This window comes from Orcinus orca, chromosome 17, assembly GCF_937001465.1.
Source record: "Orcinus orca chromosome 17, mOrcOrc1.1, whole genome shotgun sequence".
NCBI classification, from domain to species: Eukaryota; Metazoa; Chordata; class Mammalia; order Artiodactyla; family Delphinidae; genus Orcinus; species Orcinus orca.
This window is the reverse complement of record NC_064575.1, coordinates 34,919,315-34,926,540: the sequence shown is the minus strand read 5'-3', so window position 1 is coordinate 34,926,540 and position 7,226 is coordinate 34,919,315. Positions and strand designations below refer to the sequence as shown.

The 7,226-nt window shown below is 39.2% G+C and overlaps 1 long non-coding RNA gene across 1 annotated transcript; it reads right to left on the bottom strand.

The window, feature by feature from the left end:
- Nucleotides 1-1,785: 1,785 nt before the first annotated feature.
- LOC125961847 (uncharacterized) lies at nt 1,786-3,429 on the bottom strand. The gene is made up of 2 exons (XR_007472923.1): nt 2,991-3,429; nt 1,786-2,607 (listed from the first exon to the last, which is right to left on the bottom strand). It is a non-coding gene; the product is annotated as an uncharacterized LOC125961847 (long non-coding RNA).
- Between the last annotated feature and the right edge of the window lie 3,797 nt (nt 3,430-7,226).

Below are 7,226 nucleotides of genomic sequence, written 5' to 3'. Positions count from 1 at the left end.
CCAGCACCACCTCTGGTAATTCTCTGTGACCACCACTCAGTAAATATTTACTGAGAATGACAGGAATGCTTTTTAGTCAAACCATGAATGGGAGAGTCATTGTTAAATACATAGTTCATCTTGCGGAAAATGCCTGGCACTTGTAGTCACTCAATAAATAATAGTTGAGTAAATGAGTGAATATGTTAATTTAGGTGTGTATGTTGGGGAGGAGAGAGATGGGAGGGTAAAGAAAACTGCAACCAGCTACACTGACTGCAAAGGCTGCAGAGAAGGGAAAAAGAAAAGGACTCTTTGTGTGGACGTGAGGTAAACAGAGAAAGGAAACTGGAAGAAAATCTGGATAACTTCATAAAGTCTAGCCATATGGTGTCTGATATAGATTGTCTTTCATGGGTCTTCATGAGATAGTCAGTAAAAATATCAATTCCTCTTTAATATAATGTAGAGTTGGGTGTTCCTAAGATATGTCAAAATGCTGAGGTTTGCTTCTCTGAAGGTGGTGAGAGCAAAGGTTGTCACATTCTGGTTATGGATTCTAACAGCACTATTTGCTTCAGGCAATCCCACAGAAACCAAGTTCACATGCCTTTTATATCAGCTTTTTTGATTTTTAATGCTCTTCAACAGGGAAATAAAAAGTACTAAATTAACCTCCCTCCCCGCACCCACCTCTCCCATTCCACACACACAAATCTCAGCACACCATAATACTAAACCAATGCATCCCTAGAGGGTCCAGGCTGGTCAGATACCACAATCAGAGTTTTCACCTAAAATCTGCTGAATGTCAAAGAAACTTTAAATAAAATGAGGTGGAGGTGGAAGAGAATCATCTGAAGGGAGTGTTTGCTTTGAGATTTGCACTTATATTTTAAGCTTTTGTGCACGTCTCAACAAAATATTATAACTATTTGACTTGGAATCTGAATGTTTTGCTGAAGAAGGGATGAGTAGTTTACACACTTTGAAAATAAAAGTATACTGAAAAGAGAATTGTAATAAATATTTGAGTACTACATTTAAGCATGTGTGAATCAGCAGCTTAAAGACAAAATGTAAATATGATAACTACAATAAATTCAAATCAAGTCCACCTGTATAGTTGCTAGCTGATGGTCAATGTCGTTAAGCATTCTGAACTGTTTAAAAACATCTAGGGACTTCCCTGGTGGTGCAGTGGTTGTGAGTCCACCTGCCAATGCAGGGGGTATGGGTTCGAGCCCTAGCTCGGGAAGATCCCACATGCTGCGGAGCAGCTAAGCCCATGTGCCACAACTACTGAGACTGTGATCTAGAGCCTGCAAGCCACAACTGCTGAGCCCACATGCCACAACTACTGAAGCCCGTGCACCTAAAGCCTGTGCTCTGCAACAAGATAAGCCACCACAATGAGAAGCCCATGCACCGCAACAAAGAGTAGCTCTCGCTCACCGCAACTAGAGAAAGCCCATGCACGGCAAAGAAGACCCAACACAGCCAAAAATAAACAAATAAATAAATAAATTTATAAAAACGTCTAAAATAGGATGGATGACAGTTATTTAAGGTCCAAGATAAGGATAATAAGGTTTTAATAGCAGATTTATTGGATAATCTCTGAGAGCTTCACTCCATTTCACAAATGGACAGGCAAATTTCTGCACGTAAAGTATTCATTTCGAGAAAGAATATCTTTTGGGTGATAGTGTTAGCTTTGTTACATTTATGCGAACTTAAATAAAATGATTTATTTGAAAAACATATTTCAGTTCAACCTTTTCAGTTATTCAGATTTGCCCTGTATTCTTTTTTTTTTTTTTTTTTTTTAGGCAAGATACATTTAATTGATAATTATAGGACATTCCATCCAAAAACAGCAGAATACATTATCTTCTCAAGTGCACCCAGAAACCAGAAATTTATTATGACTCAGACCAGTTCAGTTTAAGGAGAATACAGTCAATATCGGAGGAAACAAATTAAACTTACAGTAAAAATATATTTATGAAGCAGTTTCAAGGCAACAGATTTAGCTAGATTAGCATTACTAATAAATTCCTTGTTTAATGTGCAAAATAGGGTCAAAGAGAGTAAACCCAAGGAGGAAAAGTTGAGAAAGCTAGAATCGGTAAGCAAACCAACACTGGAAAACTCTGTGTGAATTCACTGTGAATGGTGGAAAATACATAACTACTTAAAAGATACGCTTAACCATTTCATTAAACTCATGTCTCCACCAACACACACATTATCCTCTCCGATCATCTCAGGAGTTCTGTACCAAGGTTACTTGGCCCCACAGGGGACACTTAGGGATGCCATGCAGCATCTGCAGTGCACAGTCCACCCCAACAGCACAGGACGACCCACGCCCATGGCAGTAGCACCATGGTGTCAGGGAGGACCATCTGCTGCCTCACTTGATCTGCTGGGTTCACAGCGGAGCACACACTGGCAAGCTGGTCAGCTAGAAGCACCTCTTCTGCAATTTGTAACGAGGGATGGAATATTCCAGAGTATGAAGCTACTGAACTGCTTGCAGACATGAATATGAAAATTCCAGAATGTTCAGACTCACAGAAATAATTCGCAGTCCGTGGATCAATTTTAGTAAAAAGACAGTTGCTGACAAAAAACAATAAAGAACAGGTTCAAAGTATTTGAAACTTGGGAGTTCTTTGACCTATTTCTGCATGACATCATTTTAACAAGTCAAAATCGATGAAGAACACACCTTTCCACACAGTACTGTGGTAATCATTTCACAGTATGTACGTGTATCAAATCATCATCATGTACACCTTAGACTTGGGTCAGTTATATCTCAATAAATCTAGGGGAGAAAAAGGCTTTCCATATTTGAACAAACAGAGAAATAATGGGTTATGCTCTCAGTTCTCAAGGCATCTAATCCCAGTCTGGAATGCCACTGACATCAGAGCTGCAGACACATGTGACTGTTAGGAAACAACCAGGCTTCTGTTCTCTCCAGGCAGCCATGTACTCACAGGCTCGGTTCCAGGTTCTGTAAGTGCAGGTGTAGAGGCTGAAGGGCCTTGCTAGCATGGACCTCGGAATCTGGAAACTTCTCCACTGTGCCTTGCATGGAGAGGCTTGAAGAATGACCCTCAGGCGACTCATCATCACCATCTTTAGCTTGAAGTCTTGATCAGCTCCCAAGTAACTTGCAGGAACGTCACTTGCGTCCCATACGCTACTCCGTGGCCCCGCTTCTTCATCGGCGTCCACGCCTCTGATCCGAGTCCTTTCACATTCCTTTTATCCTCTGGGCCACGCTCGTTTCTGTCCACCTCTCCCGCAGTCTCGACCAAGCCTGTCTTGCCTTTACGAGCGGCTACGCACCGACTGAGTCCCACATTTTCACGTCAAGCCTCTGTGTTCCGCCTAGGCCACACTCTTCCCGAAGTGGCCGTCGCTGACGCTCCTTCTGCCCTGTATTCTTCATACTCAAGTTAGCTCAAGTTAGTGAAAACCTACTATTCCTTTCAGTTACTCATTCATCAGATATTTATCTGCATGCTACTGCTGAGGCATATTGCTTAGCACCAATACAACACAAACAGAACAGAACTCTCTCACCTCTTAAACTCACTAGATACCAGGGTAGATGGACATGTAAAAAACAAACAAACAAATGAAAAACTGACAAATATTTATCTTATACCTTCTATGTGCCAGATACGTAACAACCCAGGTCCATCCATGTTGTCAAAAATGGCAAGATCTAATTCTTTTTTATGGCTGAGTAATATTCCATTATATATATATATGTATATATAAACATATATGTATCCATTCCAACAACTGAATGAATACAACAGAACAGAAACAGAAATACAGATAATTACAGAGAAATACTGGTTACCACAGGGGGGAGGGGTAGGTAGGGGCAAAAGACATGAAGGGGATTAAGAGATACAAACTAGCAGTTATAAAATAAATAAGTCTCATGGATATCATGTAGCGCACAAGGAATATAGTCAGTATTTTATAATAACTTTGTATAGTGTATAGTCTATAAAAATATCAAATCACTATATTGTACACCTGAAATTCAAATAATATTATAAGCCAATTATACTTTAATTAAAAAAGATGCACTTGAAGTTGGGCCTGCAGGTGACTTGCTTAGGCCTATAATATGTGAGCAGGAACCTTTATGAGTTGGCACACAATTCATTATTTTTCCTTGCCCCTGATAAGGTGATAAACGATATTCCAAGTAATGGAGGGTTCACCAACCTGTATCCCTGAGTGAAGACAATGAGAAGCAGAGACCCAAGATGGATTATGGCCCAGGTAAGATCTTTGTTGTTTTCAGCCACTGAGCTTTGGGGAATTTTGTTAACACAACATAACTGTACCCATCCTAACTGATATGGGGACTGTATTAGCAAAATGACTGCATTGCCAATAGGTCTGTTCTTGTCTTCATTCTTCTTCCTATATAAAGCTCAAAATGTTTACTCTCACCAATTTATGGCTATTACCAAAAAGGGAGAGAGATATTTGATCATATTCTATACACAGTTTGCTAGGGGCTTATTAAGATTTTCAAACTGAAAACTGAATGTTCTTTTATCCTTCACTCTTATACTAAATTTGGTTGATTTGGGTAAATTTTGTGAGCAGTATCACTTAAACATACTTACTCAAAGGATGTAACATGGATTGTAAAAACTCAGCAGAGATTAATTGTAGATGCTGGACCTAGCATTCCTGTTTTGATTCCCTTTTCCTGCCATGAAGACTACATTACCTCTTCATAATACTTTTCAGCCCAATTAGAGATCCTTCTAGATGTAATAATCCTAAGGTCCTTGAGTGTTAGAGTTATCAAGTCATTATCCTCCAGAAGTTTCTTCAGCCATGTGAAAATGCCAAGCCTGTATCAGGCTGAGTCATTCAGAACCTGTCTGTACGTATAGCACCCACCCCTAACATGTGGAACTCCAACACCAAGCTGGAGGCTCTCACACATCAAATCCTGGTTAACAAAATCCAACCCACAATATAACACCTGCCAGTGATAATATTATGACTGTAACTCACATTGTTCAAGTGCTGACCACAGCACAAAGAGAAGATTTTAGTTTGTGATATTTTTATGACTTATTTTGAAGCCCAGGAGGAGGAGCAAAAAAAAAACCATGGATGGTCACAAATTGCTAGTAACTAGCCTTTTCTGATTTGCTTCCAGCCTTCAGACCTGAGACACAATGCGCTAACCTGAACGGAAAGAAATAATGATCCCATTCATCAGTCCTAAGTAATAATTCATAAACTCTGAACTATGTTACTGACTGTGTGTCTTTTTATGCCAGCTTTACTACTGCTGGTAAATAATAATCAATTTAATTACAGAAATAAATCTGCTATGCCATCACCATGAACTTGAAAGTGATAAGAAAGTTTAATAAAATAAAATAAGCCCCAGAAACAGAGAACTCAATTAGATGCCATTCTTTGGCCTCAATACTGTTTTATTTTAGTTCTTAAAAGACCTCCTGACTCCCCTGAACATGGCTGCCCAGTGAAGATAATTGCTAGTCCTTCATATTAGTAGTTACCTTTCTGAGTTGTCTTTGTTATAACTAGTTTCTTATTAGTCCCAGGGTCTTTGTCAGGCAAGCTGAACGCTTATCTGTACTGTATATTCTTTTCCTCTTGCCATTTTTTTCCTCTTTTTTTGCTGTGATCTTCCTGTCCTAGAAAAGGTAATTTCACACACACTGAATTACTGCAATTTAGGTCAGAGAGACCAGGCACCGTGAAAATAAATCTTTATTTAGAAAAAAAAAAGTTTCTGATCTATTTGTCCTGTTAAGCTTGTGAGAGTTTCACCTTCTCTCCTGTTACAGATGTTGTGAAAAAGACACTTTTAAAGCACCCTTTTAAAAACTCCTGAGAGGTACAAATATGCTAGTGTCTTTCCGTAATCTGTTCAGGGTAAGACCACATCTTAGGAAACAAAGGTTTCTGATTTGGATCCTTCTTTTGATGTCATTGTTAAATCCTCTGTGACTTGGTTCAAACCAGATCTGATCTTTTACCTTTTTATGCTAAAGTCCATGGGGGGTTAACATACTATAACTATTTTGGTTTTTGAAGTTTGTGAAGGCTTAGGGGATTATTTTGAAGGGTTAAATTTTATTTTGCATTTGCTACTAAATATCCATTTATTATCTGTGGGAGGGTATGCATATATCCTCATACACTGTGCTGGCATTCTTCCAAGAGCTTTGCAAAGATTATATCATTTTGACAAACACAGCAATCTTATTTTATAAATGAAGAAACTAAGACTTTGAGAGTTCAAGCAACTTGACCAAGGTTACATAGCTCAAAAGTGCTGCTGTCAGCACTAAATCCTCAAGGTTGGAGAGCACAAAGTTCTAACTGCATTACTTCTTGTTTTGTCCACCTCTACCATGCCCTGCCACCAAATGACTACACAGAGGGACTGAGTTCAAGTCCACAAATACTGCTGAAGGCCTTTAATGGACAAACTGCAAGACCAGATGCTGTAGGGCATGCACAGAGGGATTAAAAAGAAACCCACTGTAGTCAAAAGTCTCTAAAGAAAGAAAAATGAAGTGGACAGAAAAAGCCATTTTCCTTCTTTTTTGACTGACAACCTGGTCCAGCCAATGTTTACTCTTTACCCTGGAGGGATATTCCACTAACTGAAAGATGAGGTGGTTTGCTAGATTTTATTTATTTTTTTGCAAGATTTTAGTCATATCTTTCCACCAGATGCCTCAAGACTCTATCAAGGAATTTACAGCATGCTAGTCACCTTAAAATATCTAGAGGAGTAACAGCTCTATGGCATATGTAAAAATAAGATGGAAAGGAAACACAAAAGACCCCGAATAGCCAAAGCAATCTTGAGAACGAAAAACGGAGCTGGAGGAATCAGGCTACCTGACTTCAGACTATACTACAAAGCTACAACTAATCAAGACAGTATGGTACTGGCACAAAAACAGAAAGATAGATCAATGGAACAGGATAGAAAGCCCAGAGATAAACCCACGCACATACGGTCACCTTATCTTTGATAAAGGAGGCAGGAATGTACAGTGGAGAAAGGACAGCCTCTTCAATAAATGGTGCTGGGAAAACGGGACAGGTACATGTAAAAGTATGAGATTAGATCACTCCCTAACACCATACACAAAAATAAGCTCAAAATGGATTAAAGACCTAAATGTAAGGCC